Source organism: Rhinopithecus bieti, unplaced genomic scaffold (genome assembly GCF_001698545.2).
Source record: "Rhinopithecus bieti isolate Rb0 unplaced genomic scaffold, ASM169854v2 scaffold_1063, whole genome shotgun sequence".
Lineage (NCBI taxonomy): Eukaryota > Metazoa > Chordata > Mammalia > Primates > Cercopithecidae > Rhinopithecus > Rhinopithecus bieti.
In genome coordinates, this window is record NW_016803245.1 from 198,061 (window position 1) to 216,178 (window position 18,118).

Consider the following 18,118-nt stretch of genomic DNA (forward strand, 5'->3'; position numbering starts at 1 on the left):
ACAAACCTGACAAAAACAAGCAATGGGGAAAGGATTCCCTATTTAATAAATGGTGTGGGAAAACTGGCTAGCCTTATGCAGAAAGCTGGAACTGGACCCCTTCCTTACACCTTATGCAAAAATTAACTCAAGATGGATTAAAGACTTAAACGTAAGACCTAAAACCATAAAAACCCTTGAAGAAAGCCTAGGCAATACCATTCAGGACATAGGCATGGGCAAAAACTTCATGACTAAAACACCAAAAGCAATGGCAACAAAAGCCACAATTGGCAAATGGGATCTATTTAAACTTCAAAGCTTCTGCACAGTAAAAGAAACTATCATCAGAGGGAACAGGCAACCTACAGAATGGGAGAAAATTTTTGCCATCTATCCATCTGACAAAGGGCTAATATCCAGAATCTACAAAGAACTTAAATAAATTTACAAGAGAAAAACAAGCAACCACATCAAAAAGTAGGTGAAGGATATGAAGAGACACTTCTCAAAAGAATACATTTATGCAGCCAACAAACATGAAAAAAAGCTCATCATCACTGGTCATTAGAGAAATGCAAATCAAAACCATAATGAGATCCCGTCTCATTCCAGTTAGAATGGCAATCATTAAAAAGTCAGGAAACAACAGATACTGGAGAGGATGTGGAGAAATAGGAATGCTTTTACCCCATTGGTGGGAGTGTAAATTAGTTCAACCATTGTGGGAGACAGTGTGGTGGTTCCTCAGGGATCTGGAACCAGAAATAACATTTGACCCAGGAATCTCATTACTAGGTATATACCCAAAGGATTATAAATCATTTTACTATAAAGACATATGCACACATACGTTTATTGCAACACTATTCCCCATAACAAAGAGTTGGAACCAACCAAAATGCCCATCAGTGATAGACTGGATAAAGAAAATGTGGCACATATACAATATGGAATACTATGCAGCAATAAAAAGGGATGATTTCATGTCCTTTGCAGGGACATGGATGAAACTGGAAACCATCATTCTCAACAAACTAATGCAAGAACAGGAAACCAAACACTGCATGTTCTCACTCATAAGTGGGAGTTGAAAAATGAGAACACATGGACACAGGGAGGGGTGGGGACTAGCGGGAGAGGGATAGCATTAGGAGAAATACCTAATATAGATGAGGGGTTGATGGGTGCAGCAAACCACCGTGGGATGTGTATACCTGTGTAACAAACCTGCATGTTCTGCACATGTATCCCAAAACTTAAAAGTATAATAAAAAAATAAATAAAGCAATTGCCATCTTGTTCTGTTAGGTTTTGAAGGAAGGTGTGAATTGAAAATACCCAACTCAGTTTTTATTTATGTAGAGAGAAAAATACCAGATTTTCTCAAACATGGCAGCACTCTATAAACCCTCCTTAGGAATATGACTTGAAAAAGAAGGCAGTCCATCAAGAACTAAATACAAATAAAAGTTCAGGGATGGATAAGTTACAGTGAATATCAAATTCATTTAAAGATAGAATTAAGACAACATCTGGAAAAATAAAGTTGCAGAGCAATTGCAAATGTTCTCATTGCTAGTAAGCTGAAAGTAATAGAAGTAATGGAAATTGAGAGGCAGGGGGTAAAGGTAGGTGGAGGTGTATGATGCTAATTAACTTCATCTTTCAGAGCTACTAAACTGTCTAAACCCAAACATGTAGTGAGCTCCTTACACCTCTCTTAATCTTTTTACGGAATGCTTATAGGCCTTTTAAAAAGCACGTCTTTTAGGGAAGAAAGCAATAGAGATTCCCTTCAGTTTATTTTCTTAAATTCCAGTAACACTGAAAAATTTGAAATTGTATGAAGCAGACATGGTGTGATCCCATAATTATAAAATTATTTCTGTCTACGCTTTCTGCGTCTTCGTTTCTTCAGCCGTGAGACGGTTATTTCTGCCAGCATTGCTGTGAGGACTACACGTATTTACCTGCAAAGTACTTAGTACAGTGCCTGGCTCACGGTCAGTGCTCACATTTGGGCAGCTGCACTTGGGCGCTGCTGGCACACGAGGTAAGTTAGTTTGGCCTATTGCAGCGTCCTAGCATCTGTCGCGTTTCTCATGTGTGATCGGGCTCAGGCAGCCCATTCTGGCGGCGACTTGAGCTAGCAGGCCCCGCTGCGGACTCCGGGCCGGCTCGGGTCTACCTGCGCCAGCGCTGTACCTGGGCGACCTTGGCTTTGCCCCCACCAGTGACCCAGCCCGCCGGTCGTGTGGGTGCCGCTCCGCTCCCCGCCTCGGCCGCTGACCCCCAGCTCCCCGGCGGGGCCTCCTCCTGCCACGTGACGCCCCCGCCAGGGGCCCCAGCGCCCTCCTCCCGGCCGTGCCGTTCTGGCTCCCGAGCCCCGCCTGCGCGCGGCCTCCTCGGCTCAGCCATCCTCTTGGCTGCCGCGGGCGGCAAAGCCCACGGCATCTGCCATTTGTCATTCAGCCCGTCGGTACCGCCCCGAGCCTTGATTTAGACACGGCTGGGGCGTGCTCTGGCCTCAGTCTCCGGGCGGGTGCTGGACGGACGGACGGGGCAGCCGCGCTCACAGCCCAGCTGCGCGGGGCCTTGGCGCGCGGGGTGCTTCCCCGGGTCGCCGTCATGGCTGCAGAGGCGGCACGCCCCAGCAGCCTCGCCTAAGCTCCAGGGGTCGTCGCCCCGCAGGGTAGGTGTCTGGGTACTCGCGGCCGCGGCGGGCGGGCTGGGGGCAGCTGTGGCCGTGCATTGCCGCGCTGCGAGGACGGCGCTGGGTTCGCGGCCGCAAGGAGGGTGTGCCTTTGCCGCGCCGCCTACGTGCAGGTCCGGGCTCCACGGGGCCGGGTGCGGGATCCCGCAGATCGTCACCCGCAACCCAGGCCGCCCCACCGCGAGTGCCGCCGGTCCCCCGGACGCCGCTGCCAGAGGCGTTTGCGCGTATCTGGTATGCGGTCCATAGACCCGATTCTTACAGCCTGGCGCTCTAACCTCGCCAATGGGCCAGCAAAAAAACAACAAGGAAAAGAAGAAAAAGTCTGTTCAAAGTAATAATGGGACTAGACAGTAACTGTTTGTGCTTTCGTCTCTTATGAAAAATATGATTATTTTGATGCTTTAGTATTATAGACTGTATCAGACATACTCTTAAAAGTATTTAAAAACGTGGGGTCCTAAAAATTTCCTAGATCGGGACAGCTGATAATGCAACTTCGCATTAGTCTCCGCATCAAACTTTCAGGGCGGAGTGGGGATTTCTACCTTTTACTGAATATACTCCTGTAATTTTGAATATTTTTTCCTCATCAAATATGTTACTTTCATGTTTTAGGAAACCAATAAAAATCAAAAATAGAAACACCCAGCTTAGGTCCTCCTTCTTCCAGGAATCCTCCTCTAACCCCTCCCTCCCAGGCAGGATCGAAGGCCTCTCCCGGGTGCTTTCTGGGGCCTCACTGAGGTCCTGGTCCCCTAAGTCCTCCCCCGCAGCCCCTCCGCATATTAACCCACGGGTCGCGCTGGGCCCAGAGATTGCTTACTTAGCACATGGTAAGTGATTAATACTGTTTAATGACCGAGGGAAAAGATAAAATGTTCTCTGATGTTTCACGCTTTTCGCTCTGAAGTTAAATAGTGGTAAATTTATATGCACTTAGATAAGAACATTTAACAGTTAAGGATCTGGAAAAGTTGACGACGTCCGTTGTCCGTGTTTCCTGATCCAGCAGTTGCGCGCCTGGGTATTCATCCTTAACAACAATGTTTTTCAGAATCTGAAGTCCATTTTAGTGGGTCGTAAAGTCATTTAAGTGGATGATCAGAATTTGTAAAACACAGACAGAGAATAGAACGTCAGTGTCTCTCAGGTCATGGGGTGTTCGCTTTATGAATCTCTCCTCCTCTCCTCAGTTTCATACATACACAAATGTGTGTCATGATGTAAAACGTCATTCCTTAGTATGAGTCATGGACAAAAAAGTTTGAAAGCCACTGCCCTAGATAAATTTTAATACATGTTCACAAGCAGACGTGTACAAGAAGGTTGACTGTAATAGCAGAAAATTGGAAGCCACCTTCATGCCCACCTGAAGGAGAAAGATAAATTATACACCAGTCATAAAAAGGGCACACGGTACAGTGGCCAATGAAATATTTTTGTGTTTCAACACAAATGCCTTTCAGTGTTGAACCAAAAAAAAAAAAAAAAATTTGCCAGAGAATGTTGTGTGATATCATCTATGTAAAATTCAGAACCTGATGGAGCAAAGCTATTGTTTAGGGATGCATATATAGGCATTACAAGTAGTAAAGAAAAAAGGTCAAGCTAATGGTCACCTCCTGGTGGGGAGGAGAGGGTCTGGGGCTCAGAGATGCTGGAAATGCTTTATCGCCTGACCTGTGCAATGGTTACATGGGTTTTTGCTTTGTAACTCTTTGTTAAATGATACATACTAGGTTTGAATGTCACATTTCTCCCCAAATATGTTAAAATATGGGTGTCACAAACTGAAGAAGCCTGAGTCTAGGGCTCTACGTCTGTTATTGTTATTGCCTGGCTTCTTTTTAGAAAAAAAAAAAAATCTTGCTCAGGGAGGAGCACCTAGGGAACTTATCAATAATGTTTTATTTCACAAATTCCATGGTGGACATATCAGTATTTATTAAATTATTCTTTATTCTTATAACTTAATTTATAACATTTCAAAAAGCATTTAGGAGAAAATGTCATTTGGGGTGTTTGCTTTCCCAAAAGTCACATTTACATATTTTGTACACAACTGGAATATTTTATATAGTAATTTTACTAAAATCAAATTTTGTTATGAAAATGAAATACTAAAAGTATATAAAAATCACAGAACTTTACAGACTTTCAGTGTTTTAAAATGCTAACATGTTATATTTACCGCAATAATTTCTGTTCCTCAGTTCTTTTAGGCCACATTTTTGGTGCTCAGTAGCCACATATTACTTTTATATTTTATTATGTGATATATTTTACATTATAATATATTATAGAACAGAATATTCCCATCATTGCAGAAATTTTTCTTGGAAAACAGTCTGGATACAAATATCTGTTATAGACTTGCAGATATTAAACTATAGACATTAATCTGTATGCTTTTGTCTTAATATACTCTACTATTAATGAAATGTATTCTGAATATTTTTCTAAGAATTAAGTTTATGTTTTGTCCACATTTTGTTCTTTAATTTACCTGAGACATGTATATGTTTAGATGTATATATTTTATGTTATGAGATCAAGCTTAATTCATTTTCAGATTCCCATGTGAAAAGGTAATTGTTCCAATATCAGTGATTAGCAGTGCCGCTTCTGTCACATACAGTACCCAGATATGCTTGGGCTTATTTCCAGGCTGTTAATCCTGGTTTGTTTATTTGTCATCTGAAAATACTGCTGATTTTCATTTACTGTTGTTTTCTATGTAGTATATTATTCAGTTCTAAGAATTAAAAATTTTTTCATTGTGATATTTTTTCTTCCCCTAACAGATTTGTAGAAAGTAGTCTAGTGCCAATGTGGAAGGTTTTGTGAGTCATCCTTTTGTTACTGATTTCTAATTTGTCTAATTTGCCCTATAGTCAGCATACATGTCAAGGCCACTAATTCTTTGAAATTCGAGAATTGCTTTATGGTTTTCACTGCTCCTTGTATCATCAAGAATAATCTGTAGTCACAGACTTTTGAGGCAAGGTATGTAGGTGTGTGTATATACATAATGTATATACATACACACTTTATATATAGATTATATGTATAATCTCACTGTAGAATTTATATAAAAATTAAATATATTTGTATAATTTATATATATAAATAAAATCTCCTGTCTCTAAGGTTTATGTTTCATCAATTCAGGAAAATTTTGTCTTTTATCTCTTTATTTTCACCTGTTTTTATCATATTCTTTCCTTTAGGAGCTATGATTAGACTTCTGTTAGACTTCCTCACTCTGTCACCCACATCTTTTAAGGTACATTTAATGTATTTAATATATTTTTTATCCATGTTGAATTCTACATACATTTTTTAGTTCTATAATTTATGTACAACAAAAAAAGCCTGTAGCTTGATGAAATTTACATATGTGTATACCTTTGTGATTACTACCCAGATAAACATATAAAACATTTTCATTCCTTCTGCCCCTTCCTATCAATGGAGCCACTCACTTCCCCCAGTCAACTGCTGTCCTGATTTCTATGATCATGGATTATTTTCAAGTGTTTTTTAAAACTTCATATAAATGGAGTCATAGAGTTTATTCTTTTGTTCACGTTGTATTCATCCATGTTGCATGTATAAGTATTTTTGTTTGTTTTTTATTTTCACTTTATATCAAGGGTTGGCAAACTGTGGCCTGTGGGCCAATTCCAACCCACTGCATATTTTTGTTTATAAAATTTTATTGGGCTGGCTCCTGTCTATAATCTGTGGCTCCTGTCTATGTTCCGTGGCTCCTGTCTATAATCCCAGCCACTCAAGAGGCTGAGGCAGGAGAATCTCTTGAGCTCAAGAGTTTGAGCTTACAATGAACTGTGATCATGCCACTGTACTGCAGCCTGGGTCACAGTGAGATGACCCCATCTTAAAAAAGAAAAATTACTGGAACATAGTTATGCCCATTTGGCAGAGTTGAGTAGTTACTACAGAGGCCATATGGCCCACAAAGTCTAAACTATTTACCAAGTGGCCATTTACAGGAAAAAATTTATTGACCCCTCTTCTATAGTATTACATTATGTGGATCTATAATATGAGCAATTTACTTATTCATTTTCTTGTTGGGCCATTAAGAATTAAATTGTGAAGAATGTTCTTCCAACTTCCATTGGTAGACATACATCTCTCAGCTATATACCAAGGAGTTGAATTGATGGTCTTTGGTAGGTTGGTTGCATTTCCATAAACACTAATAATGTTGAACATCTTAAAATATCTTAATCAGCCATTTAGATTTCCTTTGTGACCTGCCTATTGAAATATTTTGCCCATTTAAAAAAAATAGGTTATCTTTTGTTAATGATTTTTAGTTCCTAATATAATCTGGATAGGGAATCTTTGTTGGGTACATGTTTGCAAGTATTTCCTACCCTGAAATTTGCCTGTTTATTCTCTTAATAGTACCTTTTGATGAGCAGAATTATTCCTTTGAAGTTTGGTTTATCAGGATTTGGGAGTGGGTAAAAAGGGGAAGGGAGTGGAAATTAGTGCTTTTTTGCATCCTACCTATAAAATTTTCTTCCTACCCTCAAATTTGCCCACTCTCAAGGTTTTGAAGACATTTGCCTTTGTTTTCCTCCAGAAACTTTACAGTTTTAGCTGTTGGGTCTGTGATTATCACCAGTTGATTTTCGTGTATGGTGTGAGGTGGGGATCAAGATTTCTTTTCTTTTTTTTTCTTTTTTTCTTTTTTTTTAAGACGGAGTCTCACTCTGTTACCCAGGCTGGAGTGCAGTGGTGTGATCTCAGCTCACTGCAAGCTCTGCCTCCCGGGTTCATGCCATTCTCCTGCCTCAGCCTCCTGAGTAGGTGGGACTACAGGTGCCCACATTAACCATGCCCGACTAATTTTTTGTATGTTTAGTAGAGACAGGGTTTCACCGTGTGAGCCAGGATGATCTCAATCTTCTGACCTCATGATCCGCCCGCCTCAGGCTCCCAAAGTGCTGGGATTACAGGTGTGAGCTACCATGCCCAACCTCAAGATTTATTTTCTATATGGACATTCATCTACTCTACATGTTTACTGAAAAAAACAGCACTTTTCTTTTCCCATTGAATTGCATGGGGACTTTGTTGATAAATGAATGGTCATATATTTGGGTCTATTTCTGGACTCTATTCTGTTCCACTTGGACTAATTATCCATTCTTGCATCAGTACCATACTTTTTTAATTACTGTAGTTTATGGTAAGTCTTGATATGGTATTGTAAACCATCCAGTTTTGTTCTTTTAAACAAATGTTTTGATTATTTAAGTGCTTTATATTTCCATATAAATTTTCAAATGTGCTTGTCAATGTCCATTAAAAAAAAAAAGGTCTACCAGATTTTGACTGGGATTGCATTGACTCTACAGAGCAACTTTGGGAAAGTGAACATTTTAACAGAATTGAGTCTTTCCCTTCATTGAATAAATTCTTCTACAGTTACTTTCAACATGTTCTGTATATTCAGTGTAAAGGACTTACACATTATTCAATTTATTTCTAGACATTTAATGATTTTTGATGCTGTTGCAGGTGGTGGCGTTTTTTTTATTTTTTCACCCACCAGTTTTATTTTCCAAACATCTTGCCTAGTGTATGGAAACAAAATTTATTTTTATATATTGATCTTGTATTTTGTACCCTTGCTAAATTCACTTATAGTTCTGGTAGTATGCAGATTTTTTTTTTTTTTAATGTGCTGTCATGCCATCTGGAAAAAAAAATGGTTTAAATATGCCTTTACAATTCTATTATCTTTTTCTCCTTTTCTTGCCTGATTGCACTGGCTGGGACCTCTAGAACAATATTTAACAGAAGTATTAACAATGTATATCCTTGCTTTTTCATCATCTTAAAGGGAGAATGCATCTATATTTCACTATTAAGGGTGATGTTTATTGTACTTTTTTTTGGGAGATGTTCTTTACCAGATTGAGGAAATTTTCTCTGTTTCTAGTTAACTGAGAATTGCTTTCACAAATGAGTATTGAATTTTCAAATTCATTTTATTCTGAAATAATTTTAAATTTACAAGAATTGCAAAGATAGTGCAGTGTTTTTGTATACCCTTCACCAACTTCCTCTCATGTTAACATCTTACATAACCCTTGTAAAGTACCAAAGTTAAGAAATTAACATTAACACAATAGTATTAATGAAACTATACACTTTGTTTGGATTACTACTGTTTTCCCTCTAATATTCTTTTTTTAAATTTCAGGTGTTTAGTTTTTATGTCTCCCTCGTTTACTCCAATCTGTGACAGTTTCTCAGTCTTTCGTACCTTGTCACTTTTGAAGAGTACTGGTATGTGTTTTGTAAAATGCATCTCAATTTGGATTTATCCGATGTTTTCTGACAATTAGACTGAAGTTATGGATTTTGAGAGAAGAATATTGCAGAGCCGTTGTGCCCTTCTCATTGTATCACATATGGCAGCATATGGTAATCACATCGACTGATGATAACTTTGATCACATGGCCAGATGGTGTCTGGCAGGGTTTCTTATTGTAATGTTCCTTTTTTCCCCCTTTCCACAGTCTATTTGTTAGGAGAAAGTCCACAGTCAAGGGAAGGGAAGGTATCAAATAATTTGTGGACATATGTTAAAACCACCACAGTGATTAATAAATATTTTGAGGTAGTACAGATATTCTATTTCTCTTTAAAATTTTGTCCAATAATTTCAGTGTTTGGTGGATCTTGCCTGCAACACTTATTATTGTGGTATTCTAATGGTGATTTTCCATTTTCTTCCTTTTTTTACATTTATTAATAGGAATTCTTCTCTAAGAAAGATTGGTCCCGGGCCGGGCGTGATGGCTCAAGCCTGTAATCCCAGCACTTTGGGAGGCCAAGACGGGCGGATCACGAGGTCAGGAGATCGAGACCATCCTGGCTAACACGGTGAAACCCCGTCTCTACTGAAAATACAAAAAAACTAGCCGGGCGAGGTGGCGGGCCCCTGTAGTCCCAGCTACTCCGGAGGCTGAGGCAGGAGAATAGCATAAACCTGGGAGGCGGAGCTTGCAGTGAGCTGAGATCGGCCACTGCACTCCAGCCTGGGTGACAGAGCAAGACTCCGTCTCAAAAAAAAAAAAAAGAAAAGAAAGGTTGGTCCCTTTTCTCCCATGGGTTTATTATTCAGTCAAATATTTATATCCATGTATATTGATGGATATTTATTTTAGTCTTTGAGCTATTATCTAATATCATTTTTATATTGCTTAAATTGTTCCAGCTTTGACATTGGGATTTTTTCAAGTTGGCTCTTTTGTCCTTTTGAAATGTCGCCATTAAAAATTTTTATTTTTTATCATTTCCTTACTGTTTGGCACTATGAGATGCTCCAGGCTCATTTAGCATTTTCACTTCCCCAACCTTAGAATCAGCCATTTCTCCAAAATGTCTTGATTCCTTTTACTGGAGGATGGTATTAGAAACCAAGATCTGTGTGCTATGTGTCCTTGCTGCTACTGAGATGTTACTGTTTCTTGGCCCTCTGTGAACAGAGCTAGGAGTTATTTGTACGTATACTCAATTTTTAATTTTGTCAAATGTTTTTTTCTGCATCTATTGAGATTATGACTTTTCTTAGTTTGATGACATGAAGAATTACAAATATCTGACATTTTAGAGGATGTTTTTCCAGTATTCCTTAGAACTTTGCAAGTATTAAAAGGTTTGTTTTAGAATGTCTAGCTCTCCATATTGCCTGAACAAATCTTCCTAAGATAACTCTCACGATTTTGATATGTCATAGGGCAGAAACCTTCTTTTGTTTTTCTGCTGAATTGTTTGGCTATTTTGGACCTTTCCCATTCCATATGAGTTTTAGTACCTGTTTATGAAATTTCTTGAAAAGTCCTATTGGGATTTTTATAGAAATGGCTTTGAATTTATAGATCAATATGAGAAGAATGGGCATATTTGCAATATTCAGTTTTTTCATTTGTCATGTCCTTTTTGTGTCCTTCAATGATGTGATATAAACAAAGGACTTGTACATTTTTTTTACATTTATTTCTAAATCCTGATGATTTTTGTTGCTACTGTGAATAGGTTCTCTTAGTTTCCTATTTTCTAACCAGCTAGTTATTACTTCATAAATAATATTATATTTCCATTTACATAAATACATAATTTGCAAGAAATTATTTTTTTCTTTTCCTTCTGATCTTCATACCTCTTATTCTTTTGTTTTTGTCTAATTTCACTGGCTAGGACCCCCAGTGCAATGAAGAATAGTGGTACTGATCATGGACATTCTTATTTTGTTCCTGACTTACATGAGAATACTTCCGTAGCACTGAAGCTTAGTGTGATGTTGTTGCTGGATATTTCTTCTAGTTCTCTAAGAGTTTTATATCATGAATCATATTGGATTTATTAAGTGTTTTTTTCTGAATCTATTGGACTGTGAAGCCAGATTGCTTGCATTCAATTCCTACTTCTGCTGCTCTGCTGCTATGTAGTGTAATCTTGGGCAGTTACTTCTCTGTATCTCAATTTTCTCATCTTTAAATTTAGGTAAAACTGTCTACTATATAAGGTTGTTGAGAGGATTAAATGAGTTAATCCATAATATGGGGTAAGAATTGTGCTTATCCCTAGGAAGTACTCATTTTTTTTCTTCATTTCTTAGTGTTGTTATTTTAATTTAAATTATTGTAATAAGCAAATTAATTACTAAATCATCTTGCACTCTTAAGTAACCTTACACAATTTGTTTACATAATTTGGATTTAATTTACTGTTTTAATTTTTTCATGTAATATTCATGAGTCATAAAGTGACTGTTCTTTTGCTATAGCAAAGGACATAAGGAATGATGGATTCCTAGAACAACATTACACAAGAGCTTAGCAACTGAGGTGGCAACATTCCTAACTTTCTGGAGTGATTTATATCTGAGTCTTTTGATAAGCTGGAGACAGAGGTAGCTCTTGCATGAGCAAATTCAGAACTTGGCATATATTGTGGAAAATCGTCACTAAACAAAAAGGAAAAGTGATTCTAGCTTTTCTATGTGTTTCACATTGCATCATTAATACATTGTATTATTTGCATATGGAGATTTCCATATTTGGAATATTTGGAAAAATTCATTCACCAGTGATGTACTGAGCACTTTCTTTGTGCCAGGCAATGTGTTTTGTTGGCTTGGGGGCATATCTTTGCTCTTGAGGAACTTAGGGGTCAATTAGGATCAATCTTGAAGTTGAAGACAGGCCTATTTGTATCATTCAGGGAAACTCAATGATCATTTTTTTAATTAATAAAATTGAACTTTCTCTTCCATTTGCATTCTGAAACACAGGAAAAAAATTTGAACTTTCTAATATCTTTCCTTCCTGTTTCTTTCACTCCCCTCAGCACCTTGGTTTAGGCCCTTGTCACCCTATGCTATTTTTCCCTGTATTGACTTCTTCCCTTCCTATCATGTGTAATGACCACTGGGGTCAGTTCCCTGAAAAAAGTCCTTTAGTGGCATCCCAATACTTACTTCTTAGCATGGCAATGGTCCTTTTTTGCCTGTTCCTAACTTACTTTGCTGACCTTCTTCTCTGATTTCTCAGAACTAATCCAGTGATACAGGTGGTCCTAACCACTCCTCAGCCCCTAAAGGATTCACTCCCCTGCTTTTGCAGCTGTGTTCTTATTTGTGCCATTTCCTCTGCCTTAAATGTTTTCTCCCCAACTAATTTTCAACCATTTTTTTCAAGCTCTGTTCAGAGAATACCCACTCTACAACCCTACTAGCTACATAGAAACCCTATAATTTATAATCTATAGCCCGTGTTAAATTCTTACCTTTTGTCACCAATCTTTATATCTAAATTTCCAGATGGTCAGGTTCTTAGATAGGGTTCAAGTGGCTGACATGATACTTTGCATACAAAGAGCTATTGCCAAATAGCTACCACTACTAAGTACCTACTATAATTGTGCTACAATTTTGCAAAGTAAGTATTATTATCTCTCTTAAATTGTGAAGAAACTTAGTATCAAAGAGATTAGGAAACTTGCCTAACACCATGTAGTTAGTAAGTGGCAAAACAGGTTTGTCTGATTCAGGTATCTTGCTCTTTCTTCTATGCCATACTGCCTTTGTGTTAAAAATAAAGAAATAGTTAAAATCATGAACAGAAGCATTTATGGTAAAACATACACTGAAAATGACATACACAGTGAAAACTTTGCTTTCATTGCCATTATACTATAGAATCTTCACTTTGGTGACCATGATAGTTGCTATGGACTAACTGGTGTACTCCTACTTTCTTTGGACTTTCCTTCTAAGTTTTTGTTGATACTAATGAATAAGATTTGAATATTCTAATTTTGGCTTATTTGGGGGTAAGAAAAAAAGTAAAGTTTAGTCACACTTTGCTTGGTGTTTGTTTTAAGTAGAAAATGTTGCATTTGCCTAATAACCTTTGCTGGGCAATGAATAAGGTAAAAAGAGTCTACTTATCTTTCATAAAGTACTTTTTCTCTGCTTCTGTTGAGGCATGAAATACTTGGGGAAGAAAAACATATGAAGTCTGCCATCCTTAAGTATATAGCTTGATGAGTTTATATATATATATATGTATATATATACACACACACACACATCCACACACCTGTGTAATACAACCAAGAACAAGATAGACAATATTACATCCATCGAGGAGAAAATTCTCTCATCTACCTCCTATCCAACACCTCCCCTGTGGATCACACTCTTCTGATGTCCATCACTGTAGATTAGTTTTGTCTATTCCTTCCCCTCCTTCCCCCGCCCCGAGATGGTATCTCACTCTGCCACCCAGGCTAGAGTGTGGTTGCATGATGACAGGATGACAGTTCACAGCAGCCTCAACCTCCCAGACTCAAGCAATCCTCCCACCTGAGCCTCCCTGTTTTGTCTATTATTGAATTTTAAGTATAACCAAATAGGATGTACTCTTTTGTGTCTGCCTTTAATTCAGCATAAATTTTTGAGAGTTATCTGTGCTGATCCATCTATCAATAGGTGGTTCTTTTTGTATTTTTTCTGAGTAGGAATCCATTACCACAGTTTGTTTATCCATTCTGTTAATAGCTATGTGGGTGTGTTCTAGTTTGGGTTCTTACAAATAGACCTGCTGTGAATACTCATTCACAAGTCTTTTGGTGGACATTTGCAGTATTTCACCAAGGAACAAATCTGAAACTAGAATTGTTAGGCCATAGGGAAGCCAAACAGTTTACAAAATTGAATGCATATGTGTACACTTTTGCTAGCAATAGAGTTGTAGTTATAGTGCACATTTTCATCAGCACCTGATATTGTTAGTCTTTTTCACTTTAAGCCCTCTAGTGGGTTTGAGGTGATATCTCCCGGCTTCATGGTCTCATGGTTTTCATGTGCATTTCCTTGATGATTTTATGACTTTTCTGTTTATCTTTTAATGCTGTCTTGTGGTGTTTTAATGAAATCCAGTTTATCAGTTTTTTAATAGTTTGGTTTTTGTCCTATTTAAGAAATCTTTGTCTATCCCTCAATCAAGAAGATATCCATTTTTCTTTTTACATTTAGATCTGTGACCCATTCCATCATCTATCTCAAATTAATTTCTGTATGATGTGAGATAAGGGTCAAGGTTAATTTTTTTCAGGATCGAAATTTAATTGCTCTGGAAGATTTTGAGGAATTTTTCTTTCCCTCCATTGAATTGCATGGTGCCCTTGTTGAAAATCAAATGCCTGAGTATGTGCGTCCGTTTCTGAACTCTAAGGTCTGTGTCCTTGTTCTGTTTGTCTACCTCATGATCGAAGATGGCTAGCCAAGTTCTAGCTATGTCTGTATTTCAGTCAGCAAAAAAAAAAAAAAAAAAAAAAAAAAAAAGGAATAAATAAGAATCTGCTCCTGCTTCAGGACAATAACCAGAATTTGCACATGACATTTGTGCCTATATCTTGTCAGTAACATGACAACCTTTATCTTCAAGGGACATTGAGAAATGTTTTTATCCTGGGGAATCATGTGCCCATATAAAATTCAGAGATTATATTACAAAGAAAGAAGGGAAGAATGAATATTAGAGAAAACTGGCAGTCTTTGCCATACTTTCTGTTTACGAGCACTTTGTAGGTGCTTAATAAACATTCATTTGATTCCATTTCATCTACTTCTCATTGAAGCCTTCTTGGTCAACTTTTGCTTGTAATCATGCATGCAGACATTGCAGCTCTGTGATAGGACTCTCCCAGATCCACCTAATAAGAAGCGTGCCCTGTAGTAATGGGGTCAGCTACTTCCTAGTGAGAGAAATATCCAGACCTTGTTAAAGTTCTCTCAAATCACCCAGTGTTTCTTCTTTATGTGTCACTATTGTGATCATAGCAGTTCGGAGAAAATGAGACCCTAAATCAAGAAAATTTAAAGGACAATGTGGCTCAGCAGGTCTCAAAATAGAGTGAACAATGGTGGGAGGGTGACCAGGTTAAACAGTTTTTGGTTTTGGTTAACTCCTGACCATCCTTTATCCTTGATATTTTTGGAAAAAAGATTACAGGTCTAGATTTCAGTTCTTCTCTTTGCTTTAATTTTATGGCTGGCCACCATTAATATAGCCAGTAATGTAGGTATTTTATGGAAATACTTATTATTACTTGGCTTTGAAACAAGAGCCTCTGTTTTATAATTAAGATTTGAGCCCATCAAGTGTTAAATTTTCTTTTCTCTTTCATCCCTGGAAAATATATTATGAAATTTATAGAAAGGGTGATCTTTCTTCCTTTAGTCTTCAGGCAAAAAAAAAATCTTTATATTTCAGGTTTGAAACATTTTGTATAAGCATATATATCATAACAGTGTTTGAATTTTAAGTGGTATGAGTATCTTATGACAGTATAGCTTTTAAAGATATTTAACTTAGAAAACATTCATAAATTTATTCAACAAATATTTATAGGAGGTAAACATAATTTCAAACTTTGACCAAAGTGGTTCACACATAAATACAAAGTATAGAAATATGTTTAAATTATGTAGTTTAGAGTCATGTTTCCTTGGCTTAACTTACTCCTCAAATTAGTTTAACATTTATCCCCTTTCCCAAAGCAAAGCAAACAGAAAACCCCAAAACCGTAACAACAAAAAAGCAAAAGCCAAAAATTATGCATCATTTATTGAATGATATGAAAAGGTAGCTCAATACATGCATACAAATATCTGTATAATACTGAAATTTAAGTTTTTTGTTAATTAACTTTAAGGATAAATTGAAAGGGACCCTGCTTTACTGTGAGTATTTTCTGTGTTGACCACTTGTTGTGAATCATTTTATTTAATTGTTCCAACAACCTAAGAATAGATAGTTTTATCCCCTTTGTACAAATAAGAAAATTTTGGCTGAGAAAGAATGAAGCCTTTCCCAATATCAGACACTTAATAAGTAATACAGCAAGCATCTGACCTCTGATCACTTGGATTCTGAGCACAGGAGGCCTGTTCTTTTGTGATGGTTCTATCTAATTGTTTCTTAATTGTTCCCATTAGATGATGACAAGATAGGGGCATCACTCTGAGAGATGTGACATAGTCCAATTACCTCCATGAGGTCAGAAAATCTGAAATTAATGCAAATTTACTATGAGCAAACACATCAGAAACTGACATGTATTATAATGAGACTTTATAATGAGAATTTTAATTGGATTAGAGCCCCACTCTTAAGGCATCATTTAACCTTAATTACCTCCCTGATGGTTCTATCTCCAAATACAGTCACATTAGGGGTTGGGTCTTCAACATTTGATTTTTGAGGACACATTTGAATCTGTAACAGTGGATTTTCCAGAAACGCAAGCAGGAATAAAATGTTGGGACCGAATATGAGCTGCTCCAGTGGTCACACTGCTGTCTCTCATCATCTTCCATATATATTTTTTTTGTGAATAATAGTAGCAGTTATCATGTCATTAGTTTCATTTCATTCCTACTTGAGGTTTCAAGAGCTAGTGTGAAGTAGGGCTGCCTTGTTAAATCTGTCTGCACTTCTGTGGAGTGTAAAATCAGTGTCATACACTTTAATGGTAATACCTTGTCACATTCAGAGATGTTTAAAACTGCAATCTAGAAAATTGCTTTTAAATAGCAGGGGAAAGATGTTCATATTCTCAGAGGACATGATGTGGAACATGTGGACATCCCATGCACTGTGAGGTTTTAAAATTTACAATATATAGGAAAATTCCTCATTTTTCTGATACCTTTCTGAGATTATCAAAATAATACAGATCCAAATCTAGTCTTTCCCACATTGTAAGTTATAAATTTCACCAGTATACTTTAGGGAGTCCCTGGTCCATAACAATTTTGAAATTCTTCACCAGATTCCAGGAAGGCTGGAGAGTAAAATGCTTCTTGATTAGGCCCTGATTAGGCCCTTCTTGTTCATCATTTTCAGAATTACTGGCCCCGCGCACTAAGCAGTTCTTTTCTTTTCTTTTTTTTTTTTTCCTTAGCCACATATGAAGTGGACATTTGAGAATCTGCCCTAGTTGGAACCGAGCAACTCTTTCTATCCACTTCCTGCATATAGAGTGTTGGGGACCAAAGGATCATTTTAAGACCTCAGCTGATAGGCTTATTCTTTTGGCAGCACAGTGCTCTACAAAATTTGGAAGGTTTCTTATCTGTTTGTCTCCAATCAATTCTGTGTGCTAGTAAACACAGCCCTAGAATTTTCTTTTGTCATGTATGAGTCCTGGCTCTCAGATTTGCTACACTGATTTGCATTCTCACTCCCATAGCTGTCTTTCTGGTCCTAAAGGAAGTTATCTTAGGACTGGCTGGCTTCTATTGGAAAGCTTTACTTTTAATCTGATCTATTCTCTCAGTCATTTTATCCACATGAAAAGATTTAATGGATATATTATCTATCCTTGAACTGAGACAAATTAGTTTAAAAAAAAGTTTTCCTGGGCTTATGATCTTCAAAGCCTTACTGTTAACTGTTAGTGTAGGGGTGGAAAAGAAGTTAGGTTTTGTAGTTGCAAAATCTGAAATGTCTGCTGTCTCCTCATTCCCTTTCACTTCCTGGAAACCGGATAGTTCTTTTCCAAGCTCAGCTCTTTCTTGAAATACTTTGTCAAATGAAGCCAATAATAACCAATACACATTTCCATTGTGTGTGTGTGTGTGTGTGTGTGTGTGTGTGTGTGTGTGTTTATTTGTTTGTTTTTTGAGACAGAGTCTGGCTCTGTCACCCAGGCTAGAGTGCAGTGGCATGATCTTGGCTCACTGCAAACTCTGCCTCCTGGGTCCTAGCAATTCTCCTGCCCCAGCCTCCTGAGTAGCTGGGATTACAGGTGCCCGCCACCACACCCAGCTAATTTTTCTATTTTTAGTATAGATG

At 37.6% G+C, this 18,118-nt stretch overlaps 1 protein-coding gene across 21 annotated transcripts in view; it reads left to right on the top strand.

Annotated features, from left to right (window-relative positions):
- PLAGL1 (PLAG1 like zinc finger 1) overlaps positions 1-18,118 on the top strand; it is a 73,830-nt gene that overhangs the window by 4,689 nt on the left and 51,023 nt on the right. For 18 of the 21 annotated variants that reach the window (XM_017870883.1, XM_017870877.1, XM_017870949.1 and 15 more), the window contains exon 1: positions 2,046-2,674. The exons of 1 other annotated variant lie outside the window; for it this stretch is intronic. The gene's annotated coding sequence lies outside the window, so the exon portion shown is untranslated. Of the gene's footprint in view, positions 1-2,045; positions 2,675-5,928; positions 5,985-9,009; positions 9,032-18,118 lie in introns of those variants that run through there. 2 more of the 21 variants (XM_017870837.1, XM_017870833.1) reach the window with 2 other exon arrangements.